Below are 24,144 nucleotides of genomic sequence, written 5' to 3'. Positions count from 1 at the left end.
TTTACTATCATTACTCTGAAATCTTTTTCAGGTAGATTAGCTATTTCCTCTTCATTTATTTGGTCTTGTAGGTTTTTACCTTGCTCCTTCATCTGTGACATATTTTTTTGCTGTCTGATTTTTTTTTTTTTATTGAGTGAGATTGTGTTCCTGTCTTACTGGTTGTTTGGCCTGAGGCTTCCAACACTGGAGTTTGTAGGCTATTGGGTAGAGCTGGGTCTTGGTGCTGAGATGAGAACCTCCAGGAGACTTCACTCCCATGAATATTCCCTGGTGTCTGAGGTTCTCTGTTAGTCCAGTGGTTTGGACTCGGAGCTCCTACTGTAGGAGCTTTGGCCCACCCCCTGGCTCATGAACCAAGATCCTGCAAGCCATGTGGTGTGCCAAAAAAAAAAAAAAAAACGGAAAGAAAAAAGAGAGAACAATAATGAAGAATAAAAAATAAAATTAGACTAGGAAACTAACCGATATGTTAGAAAGAATATAAAAATAAAAATATAGAGGAAAAAACAACCACCAGGAGGTAAAACAGAACCACAGTAGTAAAAAAAAGAGGAGAAAAAGAAAAAAAAAAAGGTAGAAAAAGTCTTGGCTGTGGAGGGTGGGGCTTATGCAATGGTGGGGTTTAGGCAGTGGGCGGGGCCTATGCTTAGGACCCACAGGGCTGAAAAACGCCCTGGGGTGGGTGTGGGGTGGGGCCGAGTCTCAACGGAACCGAAGGGGCCCAGGTGTGCCTCTGGTCTCAGAGGGTCGGGGACCCAGCAGGCTTCCCTGGGCCCGAGCAGGCAGAGCAAATGCCCTCTGCTCCTCTCTCGCTCCTCTAGTCCTGGAGGACCCCTCCCGCCTGCCTGTCCTGCTCTTCCCCAGCCTCCTTCCTATGTTCCCGGGACCAATGTGGCCCAGAAGGGGACCTTGGAGGGCGGAGGACCTGGCCTGGGAGCTCAGCAGTCTTCCCAGGCCAATTGGGCAGGGGAAATGCTCAGTGCACTGCCCCCAATCTGAGCCCCTGAGGGTCCCTCCAGGCATGGGAACCCCTCCCCCCTCCCAGCCACCTCTCAGGGGCACCAGCCCTGTGTGGCCTCCACCTCTCCTACCCCCTCAGTTCCCCCACGTCTTACCAGTTCGCTTGGGGGTTCCTCCCATCTCCTTGGGTGTCGAGGTTTCCCACCAGTGTCCGGCAGGTGCCCTAGTTGTCCCTTGCTTTACTTTTTAATGCATGGTTTCCTTTAGTTCTTTGAACATATTATGATGGATGTTGTGAAGTCTATTAAGTCAGACATCTGGGCCATCTTAGAGGTGGTTTCTCCTCCTCCACTCCCCCAGCTGCCATATATTGGTCATACTATCCTGCTTTACATTTCTCCTTTTTTTTTTCCCCCTGAAAACTGAACATTTTTTATAACATATTGTAGGAACTCTGGATCTGATTTCTCTTCCCCCAGCCTCTTGTTGCTATTTGTTTGCTTATTTGTTTAGTAACTTGGCTGGAGTATTTTAGTGATATCTATTTTTCATGCATTGTGAAGTCTCTGATGTCATTCTTAAGAGGATGCAGGCTAGGCATGGGCACAGTTGCTCTGGGATGACTGGTTTTAGTAGGGCTCTCTTTGTCTATTTTTCTGATCTCTCTGTTAAGCTGTTTGTCTCTGTTGGTATTACATCCAACTGTTAGGCTCTACTAATTCCTGGTTGATTTTTGTTATTGATAATGTCCTAGTACATATATTGCTCCCCAGTCTGATACAATTAAATTTGGACCTCTTCATAGGGCCAGTATTTCGGGTGTTTTTTGACTACAGGACTGCTCATCTTAGCAGTTCTCTCTTTACCTCGTTATCTCTGGTAATCCAGCTGGCCTGTAGTTTTTCTTCTTGCTTTCATGGAGCTACCAACCTCCTCTGAATTGCTTACCACCAGAACCTCCATTGTTCTTTGAGAATGCACTTAGGATTGAACTTCTCCACATTCTGTTCCAAATCAATTCAAATTCATATTCTTTTGGCCTGCCTCTCCCTCTAAGCAAAATATCAGGGCCACTGCTTTGGATCTGAGAGCAGGGACAATGACCCATTTCTCTTAGAGTACCATTCCTGCTCTAATGAGGAAGGCAATGGGAAGGGGCGGTAGCCTCTGGTCCTCTCAGCTTTCTTCTCCCAGTGTGAAATATTCTCTCTATGAGCAAACTGTGGTGAGGGTAATTGGCCCCAGTATTATCAGCCCTCTTTGCCTGGGATAGAACCAGTGGGGCCACAAAAGGAGCTGGATGGAAGAAGGGAGCCCCTGACCTCATGATCACACTTGTCTAAAAATTAGCCTTTGCAGCAGGTGGCTAGGGGAGGGTGAGAAATGTTGGCAGCCTGTTGATCCCAGAGAGATATTCTAGTGCTTGACTGGTAGCTTGGTAGAGAGGGAGCCCTCTCTGAAGTGGAGTTTCCATTGTGCTGAACCATGGGGGAGGGGCAAGGGAGGGACTAGATCCTGACTCAAGTGACATAGGTGCTCACTGTTCTGTCCAAGTTTTATTAGATTTTCTTAAATAAATGTTTCCTCAATTTCTGTATTTCCTTGGGCATTTTACAGAGATTTTTAAATAGTTTTTAAAATACTGTATTTTTAAAGTATTTAAAAAATACTGTTTAAAGTATTTTTAAATACTGTTTTTTAAAATAATTTTGACCAATTAAGGTTGTTTTTTTGGGGAGTGAGTTTGCAGAACTCTTCATATTGCCATTCCAGAAGTCATCTCTCTCCAATTATCTTTAAATGAAACTTAACTGATTAGGGTAAAGGAAATAAATTAGTGTAAATACAAAGAGTTAGAACAAACCTGAAGTCTAACTAATTTGTATATTAGTAGTAATTATTATTTACAGATAGATTATTTGTAGCTCATTAACTGCAAACTTGCTTCATTTGTGTTGTAACCCATTAATCAAAAAAATATGTTGAGTGATGATACTCTAATGTGGTTTGACTTTTTAAATAAATTCCAAGATTTGGATATCAAATTCCAGTGGAGCATTAAATAAGCACTTTAGAGGATTGAAGAATTAGTGATTATATACATCTTCTATAATGCAAATACTTTAGTATCTTAAATGTCAGTGTGCTTATCTACCTTGAGTCTGGGTAGGTTGTAATATGTCTGCTCTACACCATATCTCATGTTTGCCGAACTGGCACAGTAAGAAATTATTTTATCTTATAGAACACATAATCTCTGATTTAATTAGCCAAGAAATATTTATAGAGTATCTACTACCTCAAAAGTCACTGTGCTACAAGATACAGCAAACTCCACAAATGTAGTCTAAGATACCTGTCTCCAAGAAGCTAATTACTGAGTTGGTAAGGTAGTCTCTAAACACAAGAAAAAATAATTTCTAACTCAAGATAGCAGAGTTCAATGACAGATGAGTGGTACTGTGGGATTCAGAGGACAGTCAGGCCCTTTAGAGTTAAAGTCATATAGTTTAGTTAAAACAGTGGCTTAAAACAATAGCATTTTTTCCCTCTTCCTCATAAATCTTCAACTTGGGCAAGACTCCTGGGAAAGGCTTGTCTCTCCTCCATGCAGTGTTAGCTGGGGAGTAGCTGGTGGGTAATGATGATTAGCAGAGGGCTGGAGGATTTGCTTCCAAGATGGTGCCCTCATGTGACTAGTGAGATGGTTGCTGGCTTTTCAAGGTGCTGAGATGGTGCTGAGAGCCAGAGATCTTGGTTTCTCTCCTGGAAAGTTCTAAAGAGGGAGCAAGGAAAATGAGGACTTAAAGAGGTCATTGGAATCACCTACATTAGAATCCAAGAATATTAGAATTTGGGGGAAAGAAATCAAATTGCAAACAGATGAGGAAATAGCAGAATTGAAGCAGGTTCATCTCTAGTCCAGAATGTAAACGCTAAAAGGCTACAGAGAGATTGGTTGGTAACCAGAGAGACAGTTCAATCAAATAAAGGTTTTCATTTAAGCTAAGAGAGATCATTTATCATAGAAAGCTGAAGAGAAAGAAAAACATTCAGTATGTAGCCTGCATTAGACTGGGTTTCTAATAGTACCGCATTTGAATACTACCTAAGGAATTTCTTGTACTCTTTTGGGGTCTTGACTTGTTTAGATGCTTCTGTGCCTCCAAGAAAAGAGAGTCAGATTTTTACAGCAGTCCATCTTTAAATAACCTGAATCCAGTACTTCCAGAAGAGAGTAAGTGGTTCTCTATTCCTCTCTCCTTGGAGAATAGTTCCCTTTGGAGATTAAGAGAAGGCTGAGTACTTCTTGGCCTCAAGCAAAATAGAATATGGCTGAAGGAACAACCCAAAGTATAACACTGAGTGGAAATTTGCATTGAAATTGCAATAGTGTTCTCCAAAGAGCGATGTGACTTTATTCATAATCACTTATTGGGTAGTCATGGCTACCTGAGACTGGAAAGCCCATAGAGGACCCTGATGATAATTTGCCTATTCACTGGCAAGAGGTCTCATTGCTAGGAGAGATGGCTAGAAGGCAGCTTAAGCGACCTACAATTGGAAACCACCACTTCTAAGAGCAACTGCTGCTGCTGAGAGTTCCAGCTACAGAAGGCTCCAGGGTATACTATTCAGTGGGAACCAACTTCAACTGCTGACAGTAGGCATTGATGGGAACAGGCTCAACTGGGCTTTTCCTAAGGACACCACTAATTTGGCTGGTGCTGTCAATAGATACTGCTGTGAGCCACTGAGAGAAAACTCTCCAGGGAGCTGAATTTAGATTCAAAAATTGGGAGCATTCTTTGCAGGCCAGTAGTAAGCATTGGCCTTAACATTGGTAGGAAGAGCAGATGATATGGTTGAAAGAGCGTGAGCCTTGGAGCCTATTAGAGTTGGGTTTGTATCCTTGCTCTGATACCTACTTTTGTGTCCATTGATGATTTGTTTCAGTTTCCTTGTCACCAACATTTAGAAAAATCATGTCAGGATGTTATAGAGAGGGCTGAATGAGATGAGATAATACAGGCGATACCACTGGTGCATGGTATGTGCTCAGATTGTGATAGCCAGCAGTGTTCTTTCCTATCTGAACCCCATGTGAAATGGAAAGCATGAAACTCTAAGGCACCCGGCCAGTTATTGAATCCTTGAATTATAACTTGTTTCTTGTATTCCTATGGAAATAATCTAGAAGAGTGTTGTTTGGGAAATTTGTTAAATAAAGTATGAGAAGCAGGCCCTGTGCTTGTGAGAGCTAGCACTCTATTATAAGGAGGTGGACTTGGGATTGATCCTAGAAATTTCATGTGCTATAGAAGCCAGCATACCCATTCTATTTTTCTTTCTTTCTTTCTTTCTTTCTTTTTTCCTTTCCTTTCCTTTCCTTTCCTTTCCTTTCCTTTCCTTTCCTTTCCTTTCCTTTCCTTTCCTCTCCTCTCCTCTCCTCTCCTCTCCTCTCCTCTCCTTCTTTCCTTCCTTCCTTCCTTTCTTTCTTTCTTTCTTTCTTTCTTTCTTTCTTTCTTTCTCTCTCTCTCTCCCCCTCCCTCCCTCTCTCCCTCTCTCTTTCTCACTCCCTCCCTCCCTCTCTCCCTCTCTCTCTTTCTCCCTCCCTCCCTTCCTTCCTCTCCCTCCCTTCTTCTCTCTTTCTTTTTCTCTTGCTCCCTCCCTTCCTTCCTTCCTCCCTCCCTTCCTCTCTTCCTCACTTCCTCCCTCCCTTCCTGTCCCTCCCTTCCTCTCTTTCTCTTTCTTTCTCTCTCTTGTTCCCTCCCTCCCTTCCTCCCTCCCTTCCTTCCTTCCTCTCTCTTTCTCACTCCCTCCCTCCCTTCCTCTCTCTCTCTCTCTCTTGCTCTCTCCCTCTCTCTCTCCCTCCCTTCCTCCCTCCCCCCCTTTCTTTCTTTCTTGCTGCGTTCGGTCTTTACTGCTGTGCATGGTCTTTCTCTAGTTGCGGTGAGCAGGGGTCACAGTTTATTGTGGTGCACAGGCCTCCCACTGCGGTGGCCTCTCTTTGTGGCACAGCATGGGTTCTAGGCACGTGAGCTTCAGCAGTTGCAGCATGCAGGCTCTGTAGTTGTGGTGCATGGGCTTACTTGCTCCGTGGCATGTGGGATCTTCCCAAACCAGGGCTCAAATCCATGTCCCCTGCATTGGCAGGCAGATTCTTAACCAGTGCTCCACCATGGAAGTCCTCTATGTATTTCTAATGATGACTTCAGGGCAATTATCATTAAACTGTTGAAAGAATTATAGTCACAAAGGATTTTGTTTCTGGAAAATGTTTTCAACATAAGTCCCCGTCAACTCATGTATAAAAGATGCAGGCCAAATCTCTCCTTTAAAAATCTACTGCTTGGTTAATTTCCCCTTGCCCAAGTTGTGTAATAGCTAGATGATTTGGGTATCACTTTACAGTTCAAAATCTGAGCCTTGCAAAGATGCTTCTTGATTTGATGTTCTAGGTGGCTGAGAGAAATGGACATTAAGTGATAGCTTGTGGCTTCCTTCAACAGGGTGGAGAATGTCAATATGCACCTGAAATTTGACTCATATTTTTCTGATTATAGATACAAATCATGTGACAGTGGCAAGTAACTCATTCTTACACATATCCAATGCTCAATTAAGTCAGGGCTCAAAGCTGATTGGTGCCTCTGTGACTGGCATTTCAGAGGTGTATTAGTTTCAGTCCTATATTGCCTTTCTCTTTTAACTCCAGCCTCAAAGGAATTTAAACAATTTGGCTGGTGGGTAAAGGGAAAGTAATCACTCACTTTATATATAATTATTTACATATTCGGAACCCCCAAAATGTGGCAGTTTTTCACAACTCGAATTTTGCACATAATTCATTTTCTAAAGATAAAATGACACATTTCAAAAAATATTGCAAAAATTATGGATGTGGGCATTTGAAACATCGTTATGTAATAAATATCCATAAAGTTCCTACAAGTACTGCTATTTTTGGTGTAGCATCAAATCACTGATCCACCAAGGCACAGTTTTGAACATTACGAAATATTTTCATCTAGTGCTTGGTACAGATAAAAATACTTTACAATTAAAATGTTTTTCACATATACTGCATTGTTAATACACTTGAGCTCAGTGAATTAGATTCAGATATTTGTTTTGCAAATATTTATTGAGTCCATTTTGTGCCAAGCCTTGAACTGGCACTGAATTTTAAAAGGTCTCATTATATCTGGATGTACAAACAATAAATTTTAGACACATACAAAAATAAAATAATTACAGTGTTATACATATTATAAAAGAAACAGTGTGTAGGGATGGTGAATTTTATGAGGTTTTAGACTGAACAGTCAAGGAAGGACTCCCTAGGATTTAGGTGAAGTGACATTTAAGGTGAGTATGCTGTGTAATATCACAATTACTAAGCATCTCACCTGAGGCCAGGTGGGATGGGATACTGGCATTTGCAAACTTGCTAATACTTGAGAGATAAAGTCCAGTGGTAACTATAAGGGCTGTGGAGTTGGCAGCCTCAACCAAACCAACCACTTATTCAGGGCATAATGTGCAACTCAAGAGGCCTCTCTCACGGACTTAAAGAGATCCTGCACTACCACAGGCAGAAGGCAGATTGGGCTGAAAATCAGGCCCAGGACCTGATTGTGAAAAATTACAGAGAAGCCCTAATATGTAGCCCACCAAATCTCATATGCTAAAGTCAAGGCATGGGATACTGGGGCATAGAATGGGGACATCTAGATGGAAGAATTGAGTACTCTGAGTCCTCAGAATCCCTTGAACCGTCTGGGCCTTCAGAAGTGGTCCATTATTCCTTGCCTAAAAATACAAAGGCTTCCCTTGAGGCAGACGCCTTGCAAGTTGGAAACATTTCTTTCTCAAGATTTGTCCCCACCTCCTTCATGACATCTAGGTCAATAAACAGGATCAACTCCCCAAATTGCCCAACTATAAAATAATGTTGTGAAGGATAAAAGAAAACATATATAGGTTTTAGTTTTATATTGCTGCTGTAACCAGTTACCACACATTTTAAAAATTAAATAAAACAATTTACTGTTTTACATTTCTGTAGATCAGAAGTCTGGCAGAGCCTCAGGGGTTAAAATCAAGTTGTCAGCAGGGCTGCAGTCCTTTTAGAGGCTAGAGGGTAGGATCCATTTCCTTGCCTTTTCTAGCTTTTAGAAGCCACCCACATTCCTTGACCCAGGGCCCCTTCCTCCTTCTTCAAAACCAGCAACGGCAGGTTAAGTCCTTCTCACTTCACATCACTCTGATCTTCTCTTACACTTCCATCTTCTACTTCTTGGACCCTTATTATATTGGGCCCACATAACCCATATAATCTAGGATGATCTCCCTATTTTGCAGTTGGATGATCAGCAACCTGAATTCCGTCTGTAACCTTAATTCCCCTTTGCCATATAATGTAGCAAATTCACAGATTCCAGAGGTTAGGATGTGGACATTACTAGAAGGTCATTATTCTGCTAACCACAATATGTAGAGGTGCTAAGATAAGTTTCATGTACATAGGAAATGCTCAATAAATGTTTGCTGTTATTTTCTGCCTCTGTTCCTGGGCTTCTGCTTGCAGGTGGAAAAAATCACAACCATGAAAACGAGAGGCATCTCAAACCCAATGTGCTCCCCTGCCATCAGTGATATTTCTCCTTCTACTTACTTCTCTGATGTTCCCAAGCTACCATTTTCCCTCAGGCCTTTCCCCAGTCTCAGTGTCCTTACTACCAGCAGATGTGACTTTGTAACCTACTTCAACAAAAACTGAAGCCATCTGGCTTGAACTATACCATCCTGTGGTGTTCCCACCTCCAAGTTTACCTACCGCTGCTCCCATTCTTGGATCTTTCCCTATTGTCTTGGAGGATTAGTGGTACTCATGGTCAACTCTTCCGACCCATATACTTGGCCTCCCATCAGCGTGAGGCCATTGCTCCATCCTCTCTTTCTCTACTTTTTATTTAAAATTTTACTGAAGTATAGTTGGTATACAATGTTGTGTTAATTTCTGCTGTACAGCAAAGTGACTCAGTTATACATATACATATATATATTATTTTTCATATTCTTTTCCATTATGGCTTATTATAAGATATTGAATATACTTCCCTGTGCCATACAGTAGGACCCTGTTGTTTAAGATATTGAATATACTTCCCTGTGCCATACAGTAGGACCCTGTTGTTTACCCATCCTATATATAATAGTTTGTATCTGCTAATCCCAAACTCCTAATCCTCCCCTCCTCCACCCCCTCTCCCCCTGGCAACCACAAGTCTGTTCTCTATGAGTCTGTTTTTGTTTCATAGATATGTTGATTCATGTCATATTTTAGATCCCACATGTAAGTATATCATATGGTATTTGTCTTTCTCTTTCTGACTTACCTCACTTAGTATGATAATCTCTGTCCATCCATGCTGCTGGAAATGGCATTATTTCATTCTTTTTAATGGCTGAGTAATATTTCATCATATATATATATATATATATATATATATATATATATATATATATATACACACACGCACACACGCACACCTGCACACACACCCCACGTTTTCTTTATCCATTCATCTGTTGATGGACATTTAGGCTGTTTCCATGTCTTGGCTATTGTAGGTAGTGCTGCTATGAACATAGGGGTACATATATCTTTTTGAATTGTAGTTTTGTCTGTGTACATGCCCAGGAGTGAGATTGCTGGATCATGTGGCAACTCTATTTTTAGTCTTTTCAGGAATCTCCATACTGTTCTCCATAGTGGCTGCACCAATTTACATTCCCACCAACAGTGTAAGAGGGTTCCTATTCCTCCACACTCTCTCCAGCATTTATTAATTGCAGACTTTTTTAATGATGGCCATTCTGACCAGTGTGAGGTGGTACCTCACTGTAGTTTTGATTTGCATTTCTCTAATAATTAGCAATGATGTCTTCTCTCTACTTTTTCTCTGTACTTTACTGTTGAATATTACCTTCTCCTTGAGTTGCTGTCTATAATTTCTTGCTTTCCACAACAGGCTTCTCTGGCACTATTTTCTCCCAGTTCTATTTCTACCTCTCTCTCATCACTTCTTGATCCCCTTCAAAGTCTCCTTTTCCTCCACCTACCCCTTAATCTATGGGATATCCCATATCTTGTCTTTGGTCCTTACTGCTCTTATTTCGTTGTCTTTTTTTCTCCATCTGATAAATGGTGCTCACTTTGTTCATCTTTCTAAGACTCAGCATCTTCAGGAAGCCTTTCTGTGACCTCTCCTCAATGCCTTTCCTCTGAGTTTCCATAGCACTCATGAGTACCTGCATCTTAGAATTTATATAATATAATGTTGAAATTGTATCTTTGCTGGTCTGTCTTCCCTAATGTACTATAAGCTCCACCTGGATAGAATATTTCAGTCATCTTTCTTTCTCTGGTACCAACTACAGAGGCTGGCACACAATTAACTCTCAATATAAATTTGGTGAGGTTTTGAAAATAAAAATAGAAAAATAATGGTGAATTTATAAGGTCCTGGACTTAATCGTTCTTGTCTACTAGATCTAGCTTCTGCTTAAAGATGTATGTTCTGTTATATTGAACATCCTCTATAAAGTAAAATAACATTTTCTAACAAATATTACTAGTGTCATTCTACTTTGAGTATATACTTAAAGCAAAAGAAACTTTGTTAGGCTAGTTAGAGTATAAACAATTTGATGTAAAGTAAATTCCAATAGTGGTTCTGATTTCTGTATCTAAAGTGCTTCCATTGCCTGCTCAACACATTTTTGGAACCCCATTTATGGAAACAGTCTCATATTTGCACAGTGTTTATGTGGATCTGAATGGCCACAATATGGGTTTTTGTAATGGACGGCTGATTAAATGCTCTGGAAGTCCAGAAATAAGGTCAGATTTGCACAATACTTACTTGTATACAGCCTCCATTCAATAGGTTGTTTCATTGACAATGAAATTTGGTAACATAGTTCTTAAATTTCCTATTCATGTCAGGAGATCATGGAGGAGTAGACAGCTTTTTAAAATTTCTGACCCTCCTCTTAGCTCTGCTGTAAAATTGTTAAGGTCTCCTGGGATGGTTGCTCTGTTTGACTTGTAAGGGGCATATGTTTTATTGGTGGATGAAGTGATGTATCATTATGCCGAGTGTAATTTTCCAAAGTTCTTTGGCATCACAGATGTTACACAAACAAGAGAAGGCACTTGGAATAAATAGCAACATACAAGTGCAGCTTCCTTTGGAGCTTTTCAAATCTGGGAAATACTGAGTCAGGAAAAATAAGAGTTCAGTAGAATCAGTTTCTGGTTCAACCTATTTACTGGGTCATCCTTTTCTAATCAAGCCATATTGAGCAATCCATCTACACAATACTGGATGGCTTCAGAGAATAGTGGAAACATATTTGGGTCACCATGGAGTAACTCATGTTTTTTTACTTAGTATCGCAGGATGGAAATTGTCCCCGCTTTGTCAGTACAGGAAGCACTCAATAAATATTTGATGAAATAAATCCAGGTCAGACTGTGTCCCCAGTGCTAGGATAAAAAGTTAAATAAGACACATTCCACCCTGGAGGAGGTCACAGTTTGGCAGAAAAATCAAAGAAGCTAACAAAAGGGGATAATAAAATATGATAGAAGCAAAGTGCTATGGAAGTGTAGTAAAGGGTAAGATTAATTGTTAGGTGGAATCAGAAAAGGTGACATCCTTCAAGCCCCAGTAGGCAGAGAAGCCAGGGGATAAGGGAGAGAAGAAAGGATGTTTCAGGAAGCATCTATGAGGTCTCAATGAGTGAGAGCATGGAGTATATTCGTGGAACTCTATGTAGTTTGGGCTAAACAAAGATGGTGAAGGGTGAGGGGTGGGAATAAATTAGGTCTCGAACAGCAGGTTGAGGTTGGGTTGTGAAAAGCATCATAAATCATGCAAAGGAGTTTGCATTTCATTTTCCCCACTGAAAACCTCAATTTTTAAAGATTTATGTTGCCTGTACAACTAGGTTTTCCAAAATCTGTTCCTGGGCGTGCTAGTTTTACAGAGTGTTAATAGGTGTTAAACCAAAACTCCTATTCAGCTTTTAGTTGAAGGTGGAAAGGTAATTGTCTGGAGCAGACAGTATGGAGCCCACTTGAGAGAAAATTTCCTGAAATGTGTACAGTCTATGAATGTCTTAAACCAAATTAGACTGCATAGCTAGACCCTATAGTTCTGTCTCTTCCTCGAATGGATTTTACCATTCTGCCCTTCAGTAAAATGAGACTGGCCTGCACTGAGAATTGTAATAGGAAATTATTTGATGTGACATTTATGTGTGCTTCCTCTGAATAGCTGGTTTGTCTTTATCTCAAAGGCAATATGAGTGTTGTAATTGATTGTGTGTCCTTTTTTGTCATAAACACTAGGAGGCCTAGAGCCAAGTTTGTGGTTCACCTCCAAAGGAGGGTCCTCAGGGCATGCATTCTTGGGTAATGACTGAACCCAGGATTCTGTTTGACTTCCTGCATTCATATTCCTTTTGCTAAAATGCCTTCATCTACTTATTTGATCATTTTGCAAGCATTTTGCAACCTCTCTCTGATCTTTGCGGGGGAAAAAGCTGAGAAGAAAGAGAGTAAACATATATCACTTATCACAGTACCTGACGTACAGTACATATGAAATGAGATCTTTTTTCTTTTATTACGATTTTTTATCAGTCTCACCTACTCCACTGCACCATCCTCCATGTTGACAGAAATGGAAAGGTAGCATATATGACAGAAATGACTTTCAAATGCTATTTCCATGATCTCAAGTCCTTTAAGCACAAAATTAAATGGACAAATATGAGGTGAACAATTACCAACTGCAAGTCCCTAAGCCTTGTGCTGAAAAAGAGACAAGTCAGTAAGTCAAAGAGATGGTAAATGGAGCTTCTAATCTGATAAGGGAGTTACGATAGCACTATGGGCCCTGGGATCCTCATCTGTAAAATGGGAATAATAATACAGCCTAACTTATGGAGTCATTGTAAGGTATTCTGCCTTTATATCAGTAAAGTGGCAAGAATAATGCCTGGTGCACATAAGTACTCAGTTAATATTTATTATTGCTGTAAATTATATTTCGTGTGGGCACCCCCAGAATGTACAGTCATTAAGGGATCTAAAAATTCCAACAAGGGGGAAATCACTTCTAGCTGACGTCATCCTGGAAGGCTTCCCAGAGGAGGTGAGATTTGAACAAGACCTTAAAGGATGGAGATAATTCAACTAGGCAGAGAGGAGTAAGGGGAGTTGATCCCTTGGGGAACACTCCCCCCCCCCCAAAAAAAAGAGAGGAAGGATATATCCCATCAGGAAGAGACCTCAGGAGAGCAGAGGACTCAGGAAGGGGGTTCATGGGTGGCAGGGCTGGCATAGGCCCCTGTCCTATTGTATCCTCGTTGTCCACGGAGTCAGCACTAATGCCCTGCCTCGCGATGGGCTCCTCCCCAACTATTCCCCCGAAAGAAAATCCACGCTGTTCTCTGAGAGACACTTGGAGCATCCTTCTGAATCCTTTATCTACCTCGTAGCCAGTAGGAAAATTACTTCAGGGTGTGATAATTCTAGGGAGCTCCAGAGACCCTGTCCATTCTCCCTGTAAATTCCTACACATGGACTTAAAAAACGGTGATTCTATTTTGGGCAGTAGAGTGCTTAGGAAGAAAAGTGCAGGAAATGTGAAATGAGAAGGTGGCATAATTCCCATCTGTGCAGACACTGAAAGGCCTTTATTACAGAACTTGAGAGAGAAACTCGGTGAGTTCCCGCACTGATGGCTGGAGGGGCTCCAGCGTGGAGGCTGCAGAAGGCCACAGCCGAAATGGCTGCAATGATTTGAGAGACAAGGGTTCAAGGCTCCGTTCCCACATTGATCTGCTTAAAGAGAAGAAAACGTGTTTTTAAAGATGTCCCTTAGTCTGGGATTTCTAGAGCCCTTAAGATTTGGAAGGGAGGGAAAAAACCCTCTCAGCTCAAAGATGTTAATTTCGATAATTAAGCACAATCCTTACACCAAGAGGAAAAAAACCAATTTTAAACTGCAGCAGTGAACTGTGAATCAACAAAGTATATGGAAGGTTTGACTGATGTGTGCATGCCAATAAGCTTATGCCTATCGGTGACAGAAGCCTTAAAAGCAGAAGGATGAAGATAGCAAGCAAAGAGTGAAATTCCAATTATAGCTATTTATTTATACCCTGACTCATGCTAAAATTATTTGAGCTTGCCGAAATTCAAGTGGCGAAGTCAAACTATCCAAATTAACACCTGCTGACACCATTGAGTATCACATTTAAAGCAAATGCTAAACTCTGTATGGGAGAGATTTTCCTTTTTTTTTTTTTTTTTTTTTTTAATTTTCCTTTCTGCCACGAAACACTGCTCTGAGTGGGCAAAAGAGCATCAGTCAAGCTGGAAATTCATTTGAGTCAAACCTACACTCCCCATTTCTGTCAGTGCCACAGAGAAACATGTTTCACAAAGGGAACTTTTCTAAATTAAAATTTTTATTAAAATATGAGAGACAGATACATGCACAAATCATAAACATACAGCTGGATGAAAACTCCACAGCCAGCACCCAGATCAAGAAGTAGACACTACTGGGGTCCCAGAAGCCCCTTCTATCAGTTACCCTGTACATTTGAGAGTAACTATTCTCATGATTTCTAACACCATATATAACTTTTACCTGCTTTTTGAGCTTATATAAATGGAATTATACATCATTTATTTTTGGCTTCCTTCACTCAACATTACGTTTGTGAAATTCATTCACAATATTCAGTCAGTCAGTCTCACTGTTGTATAGGATTTATTTATTTAAAATGCCATGATTTACTTACCCATTCTATGGTTACGAGACATTTGGGTTATTTACAGTTTGGGACTAATCCAGAAAATGCTGCTTTGAACATTCTTGTACATGTCTTGCATATGTTGGGATTATACCCAAGAGTGAAATTTTTACTGGGTATATTTTTGAGCGCTTGCTATTGACTGGAAACGATGAAAGTAGGCTAGGCACTGGAATAAAGTCATAGAAAAACCTAGCCCTTGCTTGCAAGGACCTCAAGACCCAATCAAGGACAGAGATGGGCCAGCAAATACTCTTAGTTGTTTGTAGGGGTCATGTGTGAGAGAGCCTTGGACTGAATGGGGGGACAAGGGAGGTGAGAAGGAGGGAGGGAGAGGCAGAAAAGGTTTCTCTCTGTAGAGATGACACTCAAATTGAGTTCTGAAAGACAAGGAGGCATTGACGGGGGGACCAAGCGGAGAAGGCAAGGGAACAACCTGTGGAAAAGCAGAGGCAAGTGAGAAAGCAGGTCAAGTCCAAATACAGTGTGTTAGAGCAAGAGCGGAAGGTGGGAAGTCTGTGGTGACAGTGAGGGCTAACTAGGTAAGTTGGGGGCATATCACGAAGGACCCGGCTAGCCATCCAAGGAATACATATATTATCCTGAATGTGATGGGAAGCCACAGAAGATTCGAGGGCCATGGAGTGATAAGATCAGTTCATTCAGGTGGCTCTGCGAAGGCAGGACTGGAGAGGAAGAACCAAGGAGTTGGAAAGGGACCAGAGAGCGTGCTTTATCTGGAAAGGGGAAAAGAAATATGGTATCTTAGCAGATGGAAACTTGGTGATTCTTTGAAGAAGGTCTGCCGGTGGCCCAATATCGTGGCCAAATGGAACAGGCTTCTAATGGAATACAGAGTGTATGTCAGGGGGCGGGGGGCAGGGATGTGTGGATGTGTGTGGGTTCCATGTTTCAATGTGTAGAAACCACACACAGTAATTCATGCAGAAGGCTGTGGGGGCCAGCAGGCCACCTGCTGACATCCAGGCTGGTGCAGGCGAGGAGTCCTCTGCTGGATCGCAGAAAGGCAAAGCATATGTGTGAGGAGTTCCAGCCAAAAAGCCAATGCACTACAACTTGGGTCTGGAACAGTGGTGCCAGGATCTCATCACTCCCCATCCGCTCCGGAGACTAAGATGGAATGTTGAGTGGAAACCAGCCAGTTCTAATCCCACCCAGCTCCCTGCTAGACTCCTGAGAGGATTCTAGAAAAGTTTCCAAGCCTTTGTTTTCAGGATTCAAATCATAAATTCAGTAGTAATATTTGTATGCAAACTTACCTAATGTGGTGGCCTGGTTGGAGCCCAGAAACTTGGCATTAGGACTCAGTATGGACATTTGACAGAGCAGAGAGGTGTGTAAAATATGATGGAAAGATGCTGATTACTTTATTAAGTTCAATTTTATATTTAAAAAATAAATTTCCTACTTGTTCTTCTAAGAATAAAATTGGTAATATATTAGAAAGTATGAAAAAGTCATAAAAGTAGAAAACATTTGCTCCATGTTTCACTGGCTGAAGAAAACTGCTATTAGGAGAGAGTTTTCAGTCCTTCCTCCTTTTTTCCTTTATTTATATCCTGTATTCTTTTAATTTATACATAGTTGTAATCTTTTTTTGCCATAATCGGTATTATATCAGTAAAAATTTTTATGAACAAAACATTGTATCTTATTTTTGTTAAAAAAAAAATTTCATTGCAAAATTTATAAGCAATACTATGCAAAAAAGAAAACTAACCATAAGTTCCAACCACCCAGAGATAATCATTACCAATTCTTAGTACAACTCTTCCTTGGCATTTTATGTGTTCTGATCTATAATTTAACAAAATTATAATATTACACCTATTTTTCATTTTTTATTATTACCTATATATTATTAATATTTTTGCTAACTATATTCCATTGTATAGCACCATATTTTATTAGTTCCTATTTGGGAATATTTAAGTTGTTCCCAATTTTTTCATAATATAAACAATGTTACAGTTGTTCAATTTTTTAAAAAATATATTTCTATATGGATTTTCTAAGCAAAAAAAAAAAGAAGACTTTGATTACATATTACCAACTTTCTGTCTAGAAGCTACGTACCAACTTATGCTACCAACGGCAAAGTTATGCCCATTTCTCCACAATTTCACCAACACTGGGTATTATCAATCTTTTTTTTCTTAAACTAATTTTTATCAGATGAGTGAAAAGGAAATTTTATTATTTCCTTTAATACTAATAAGGTTAAATATTTGTGTTTGTGGTACATTTTTATTTCTTTTGTAAACCACCTGTTCAAACATAATTTTTAAACTGGCATAGTTCTGTCATGTGGATATAGCATTATTTACCTAAGCATTTTCTATCGAAAAGGGAAAGACAAATATATGTGTAAGGAGTTCAAGCCAAAAAGCAAATGCATTTCTACATGTGTCTGAAACAATATGCCAAGATCTTAGTGCCCTCTGTCCCTTCTGGAGACTTGCAGATTTCCACATGTATCTATATAATGCTGGAATGAATATCTTCGAATATATAGGCTTTTTAATTTAAATTTTATATTGGAGTATAGTTGATTTACAATGTTGTTAGTTTCAGGTGTATAGCAAAGTGATTCAGTTATATGTATACATATATCCATTCTTTTTCAGATTCTTTTTCCATATAGGTTATTACAGAATATTGAGTAGAGTTCCCGGTGCTATAAAGTAGGTCCTAGTTGACTATCTATTTTATATATAGTAGTGTGTATATGTTAATCCCAAACTGCTAATTTATCCCTCCCACCCACGTTTTCCCTTTGGTAACCATAAGTTTGTTTTGAAGTCTGTGAATCTGTTTCTGTTTTATAAATAAGTTCATTTGTATTATTTTTTTTAGATTTCACATGTAAGTGATATCATATGATATTTGTCTTTCCCTGTCTGACTTAGTTCACTTAGTATGATCATCTCTAAGTCCATCCATGTTGCTACAAATGGCATTATTTCTTTCTTTTTTATGGCTGAGTAATATTCCATTGTGTATATGTACAACATCTTCTTTATCCATTCCTCTGTCGATGGACATTTAGGTTGCTTCCATGTCTTTGCTTTTGTAAATAGTGCTGCAATGAACATTGGGGTGCATGTACCTTTTCAAATTATGGTTTTCTCCAGATATATGCCCAGGAGTGGGATTGCTGGATCATAGGTAGTTTTATTTTTAGTATTTTAAGGAATCTCCATACTGTTCTCCATAGTGACTGTACCAATTTACATTCCCACCAACAGCGTAGGAGGGTCCCCATTTCTCCACACCTTCTCCAGTATTTATTGTTTGTAGATTTTTTGAGGATGGCCATTCTGACCCATGTGAGGTGATATCTCACTGTAGTTTTGATTTGTTTTTTTTTTTTTTTTTTTTTTTTTATTTATTTATTTATTTATTTATTTATGGCTGTGTTGGGTCTTCGTTTCTGTGTGAGGGCTTTCTCTAGTTGCGGCAAGTGGGGACCACTCTTCATCGCGGTGCGCGGGCCTCTCACTATCGTGGCCTCTCCCGTTGCGGAGCACAGGCTCCAGACGCGCAGGCTCAGCAATTGTGGCTCACGGGCTTAGTCGCTCCGCGGCATGTGGGATCTTCCCAGACCAGGGCTCGAACCCGTGTCCCCTGCATTGGCAGGCAGATTCTCAACCACTGCGCCACCAGGGAAGCCCTGTAGTTTTGATTTGCATCTCTCTAATAATTAGTGATGTTGAGCATCTCTTCATGTACTTTTTGGCCATCTGTATGTCTTCTTTGGAGAAATATCTATTTAGTTCATATGCCCATTTTTTTGATTGGTTGTTTTTTTTTTTTTTTGATACAGAACTGCGTGAGCTGTTTTTATATTTTGGAGATTAATCCCTTGTCAGTCGCCTTGTTTGCAAATATTTTCTCCCATTGTGTGGGTTGTCTTTTCATTTTGTTTATGGCTTAAAAGCTTTTAAGTTCAATCAGGTCTCATTGGTTTATTTTTGTTTTTATTTTGATTACTCTAAGAGGTGGATCCAAAAAGATACTGCTGTGATTTATATCAAAGAGTGTTCTGCCTATGTTTTCCTCTAAGCACCTTATAGCAGCTGGCCTTACATCTAGGTCTTTAATCCATTTTGAATTTATTTTTGTGTATGTTGTTAGAGATGTTCTAATTTCATTGTCTTACATGTAACTGTCCAGTTTTCCCAGCACCATTTATTGAAGAGACTGTCTTTTCTCTATTGTATAGTCTTGCCTCCTTTGTTGTAGATTAATTGACCATAGGTGTGTGGGTTTATTTCTGGCCTTTCTGTCCTGTTCCATTGATCTATATTTCTGTTTTTGTGCTAGTACCATATTGTTTTGATGACTGTAGCTTGGTAGTATAGCCTGAAATCAGGGAATCTGATTCCTCCAGCTCTGTTTTTCTATCTCAGGATTGCTTTAGCAATTTGGGGTCTTCTGTGTTCCCATGCAAATTTAAAAATTTTTTGTTCTAGTTCTGTGAAAAATGCCCTTGGTAATTTGATAAGGATTGCATTGAATCTGTAGATTGCCTTGGTGAGTATAGTCATTTTGACAATATTGAGTCTTCCAACCCAAGAACATTGGTATATCTTTCCATCTGTTTGTGTCATCTTCGATTTCTTTCATCAGCATCTTATAGTTTTCAGAGTACAGGTCTTTTGTCTTCTTAAGTAGGTTTATTCTTAGGTATTTTATACTTTTTGATGCCATAGTAAATGGGATTGTTTCCTTAATTTCTCTTTCTGACCATTAGTGTATAGAAATGCAACAGATTTCTGTGAATTTTGTATCCTGCAACTTTACCAAATCATTGATTAGCTCTAGTAGTTTTCTGGTAGCATCTTTAGGATTCTCTATGTATATTATCATGTTATCTGCAAACAGTGACAGTTTTATTTCTTCTTTTCCAGTTTGTATTCCTTTTCTTTCTTTTTCTTCTCTGATTGCATGGCTAGGACTTCCAAAACTATGTTGAATAATTAATAGTGGTGAGAGTGGACATCCTTGTCTTGTTCCTGATCTTAGAGGAAATGCTTTCAGTTTTTCACCATTGAGAATGTTAGCTGTGGGTTTGTCATATATGGCCTTTATCAAATTGAGGTAGGTTCCCTCTGTGCCCACTTTCTGGAGAATTTTAATCATAAATGGGTGTTGAATTTTGTCAAAAGCTTTTTCTGTATCTATTGAGATGATCATATTGTTTTTATTCTTCTATTTGTTGATGCAGTGTATCACACTGATTGATTTGTGGATATTGAAAAATCCTTGCATCCCTGGGATAAATCCCACTTGATCATGGTGTATGATCCTTTTAATGTATTGTTGGATTTGGTTTGGCAGTATTTTGTTGAGGATTTTTGTGGCTATGTTCTTCAGTGATATTGGCCTGCAATTTTCTTTTTTCGTGTATGTGGCTTTTTGTGTTTGGGTATTTAGGATAAATTCCTAGAAGTGGTGCTATTAGTTCAAAAAGTATGGCTATTGTAACTATTCTAATTACACTCAGTATTACTTTAATGTAGAGTTAGCCTTTATTATAAGAGTTAAACAACCACTAATCTGAAAACAGATGTCCATAAAGGTAAAGTAGACTAAATTTCTTATATTGGTGGGTTAAGGTTTCTTTTGTATTTAATATGATATACCAAGTAAGACAGAAAGCATGTCTTGCCAAACACTCTGAAATTTGGAACATTCATTAGTCTCATCAAATACACACCCAGGATTCTGAAGGTATGAGGCAGAATGATGTGCCCTCTGGTTCTAGTCATATGTACACTGGAGAAGACAGAAATGGGAAAAGATTTCAGAGGTCAGAGATACTTGTACTAACTCCTTTGCCTTGTTCTTTTGGGATCATCTTCTGGCACCATTTAGCATGGATTCTTAGTTATGGATCCAACCTCTCCATTTTTTTTTTTTTAGGGGTAATCTCACTAAAATACAGCAGAGAACAATGTGTATGAGCATAAGAATGTATATATGTGTTTATGTATTATGTGCTAAGGAAAGAGGGCTTTAAACATACTTGATGACCTGAGAAGCTTTTTAAAATGCACATTCCTAAACAACATCCAAAGCACCTGGGGTAAAACCATAATACTGTAGTTTAATGTGCTTCTCAAGTGATTCTGATGATAAGTGAGAATTGTCTTCTGGTCTCTATTTCATTGATATCCTTTATTATTCTAATGATTGTTCATTTGCATGTTATCTGTCTTTTCTCTCTACTTGCTTTTCAACTAGAGTTTGTTTTTCTTCAGTGTTCCAGTCTTCACAGGATTAGCAGTGGATTTCTATATTGTGCAAGACTCAGTGTGGTTCTTCAGTCTGAGGTTTCATGGCTTTTCTTAGTTCTGAAAAATTCATAGCCATTTTCACTTAAAATCTTGCCCCTTCCCCATTTTCTCCTTCTGAAATTCCCATTAGACCCAAATTGAAACTTCTAATTTAATCCTCCATTTCTCCTAACCTCTCTTTTGGGTTTCATATCTCTTTATCTCCCTCTGGGTAATTTCCTCAGGTACATCTTTCATATCATCAGTTGTCTCTATAACTGTCCCAATCTGCTCTTAAATTGGTCATTGTGCTTAATTTTATTCACAACTTTTCATTTTGAATCGTTCTATTGGGTTGTGTTTCATATCTGCCTGTTCTTTTTTAATGCCCTGGTTTTCTTTATGAGGGTTTTTATTTCTCCCTTTATCTCTTCAATGATTGTAAATATACTTAATTTACAGATAGCTTTTGATCATTATATCTCAAGTTCTTGTGGTGCTGTTCCTTCCACATGTATCTGCTGACTCTCCCATGTTGTGAACCACTTTCTTATTTAATCTGTACTTTTTAATTGTGAGCATATTTTCGGCTAGGTTATATTTCCCTGTGGAATCCCTGTATGTACTGTAAGATTTAGTGGTAACCATTCAGAGAAGTCTTACATTTGATTTTTCTGAGGATTCCAGGAGTTTCACTGGACTGAAATATTTCCAGTATCTACATAAACATCTCCATCTGGGATTCCTATACTATGAAAATAGTCTAAAATTTGGATTCTACACCTGTGCATAACATAGATTTTTAAATGGCCATTTATTGTGCAGAACTTTTTCCCACCCAGATATCTAATCAGTGAGAATTTTGCCAGTTGCGTTTGTAGTAACTGAACGATGTTTCATAGTCCCCTGATATGGTGGGAGCAGCTCTTCCTCGGTCCTAGCTTTATGCATGAATTTCAGTTCCGACTCCTCACCTTTCACAGGCCCAAAGGCAAGTCTTTTGTTCTAGATATGTGTTTAAAAACCACAACCCCTAGCTGTTAGGTCATATAGCCATGTCTGATATCCTCTGTTTTGTTCTGGCGTCAGCTCAGGCACTTACCATATCGGTTATGAGATTCTTCTTTATTTTTGGCCTGTAAGAATTTCCTTTCTCTCTGTCTCCCTCCTTTTCTTCCTTGGCAATGTATATAAAATAGTTTTGTTATATTTTATCCAGCATTTCTATGTGCATGTAGTACACAGAAGGATGTCAATATGCTAAGTAGTTGAAACTAGAAACCTGCATTAGTCAGGTTTGGAGACCACCAGCAAGTGCAGTAGAGAATATGTGATCTTTGAAACTGGAACCAGAGTTTGAACTGTTTACTACTTTCTACTTGAGTAAGCTCTGCTAAGTCACATAATCTCGCTAAGCTTTATTTTTATCATCAGGAAAATATGGATAATACTATTACTAGTTTTCCTTATATGTTCTTCCTTATTGCTCTAAATTCCTTCCTTTATAAATTCAAGCCATTTCCCCATCCTCCATTCCTACAAAGGTTGGAGCAGATTGCAAGTTTCTTGGACGCAAGAACCATAGACTATTCAATATTTTCTCTTACAAAGCAAATAATGAAATAGTAGTTGAAGGACCTTGTTAATTTTCTTTTATTAATGTACTTTTCCGTACCGACCGACTGAGAAAAACTGGTTAAAAGAAGACAGACCTGGGATTGGAAGAAATGAATTTCATTTCTCAAGAAGTTTCCAAGGGTGAAGTGCGGGGTGGACTACATTTCTGTGGAGTTTCACTCCTTAGAGCTCTCCTCCTTCTCTCCCTAGCGTGCATGGGAGTGAAAAACGTATATTGGTTTAGAGGTTCTGCTTGGATAAATGTTTCAGAGCCAATAAATCTGTCACAGTAGCTCTCAGGCTGAGCCAAGGTGAACAGTCACACAGTGATTTCTCCAGAGCCTCGGGTATCAGGCAGCACAAGCAGGGAGGTCCCTGGATTCCTGCTCACCCTACGCCCAGGAGCAGAGACATCACCCCCCAGGAATATGAGGAGCTTTCCCCAAATGCTATATTTACCATATGGTAAAATTCCTTGTCAAACAGCAGGGCAATGAGATGTAAAACACAATTAGAGAAAAAAACAGTAGCACATAAAAATAACCAGTTGGCTCAGTGATTCTGGTGGTTGCTAGACTCCAGGTGAAAATCAGTAATCATTACAGAAGGCAACGTGGTGGTGTTGCTCAACAAGTTTAGTGTACACGTCCTTTGTTTCAGCTACTCACTTCTAGAAATATATGCCATAGACACACTCACACAAAAGTATGAGGCTGTCCATGGCAGTTTAATTTTTAATTTTTAGCAGTTTATTTCTCATAATGAAAAAAGTGGAAGAGAATAAAAATTCTCATCAATTGGGAGCTGATAAGCTCCATCACACAATGGAGTGTTCTGTAGGTACTAAAATTACGCAGTAGATCTCTATATATGCAAATGGAAAGGTGTCCGAGATATACTGTTTGTTTATAGTGACTGAGAGGGTGAACTTTGGAGCCAGTCTACCTGAGCTCAAATGCCTGTGTGACACTAGGCAAATAGCTTCCCAGCTCTGTGCCTCAGTTTGCTCACGTATAAAATGAGGATAACAGTAATATTTAAGCCATAGGGTTATTGTAAGCACCAAAATAAGTTCATATATAAAGTGCTTATAACAACATCAGACTCACAGTGAAGTACTAAACTATTATTATGTTAGCTATTATGTTAGCTATTATGACTAGTAATAATAGTAGCTAAAAATAACTAATGCTAACTGCTTATGTCTGGGGCTTATACTTGTGGAGTTTGAGGTGAAAGACTAGACTTTTCCATTTTCATTTTATACCATTTGGATTAGTTACAGTGAACATAGTACTTCTATTAAAAAGAATAATTAAAATCATTATTCAAAAGTATACTGGATAAGAAGACA

At 39.3% G+C, this 24,144-nt stretch overlaps 1 long non-coding RNA gene across 2 annotated transcripts in view; it reads right to left on the bottom strand.

Annotated features, from left to right (window-relative positions):
• Positions 1-3,407: 3,407 nt before the first annotated feature.
• Positions 3,408-24,144, bottom strand: part of LOC132367087 (uncharacterized) — a 155,821-nt gene continuing 135,084 nt past the window's right edge. The window contains exon 18 of one of the 2 annotated variants that reach the window (XR_009503675.1): positions 3,408-3,739. This is a non-coding gene — a long non-coding RNA (uncharacterized LOC132367087). Of the gene's footprint in view, positions 3,740-6,162; positions 6,199-24,144 lie in introns of those variants that run through there. The other variant, XR_009503674.1, reaches the window with a different exon arrangement.

Source organism: Balaenoptera ricei, chromosome 6 (assembly GCF_028023285.1).
Source record: "Balaenoptera ricei isolate mBalRic1 chromosome 6, mBalRic1.hap2, whole genome shotgun sequence".
Taxonomy (NCBI): Eukaryota; Metazoa; Chordata; class Mammalia; order Artiodactyla; family Balaenopteridae; genus Balaenoptera; species Balaenoptera ricei.
Note: the sequence above shows the minus strand (reverse complement) of the source record. Positions and strands in the feature narration are given on the sequence as shown.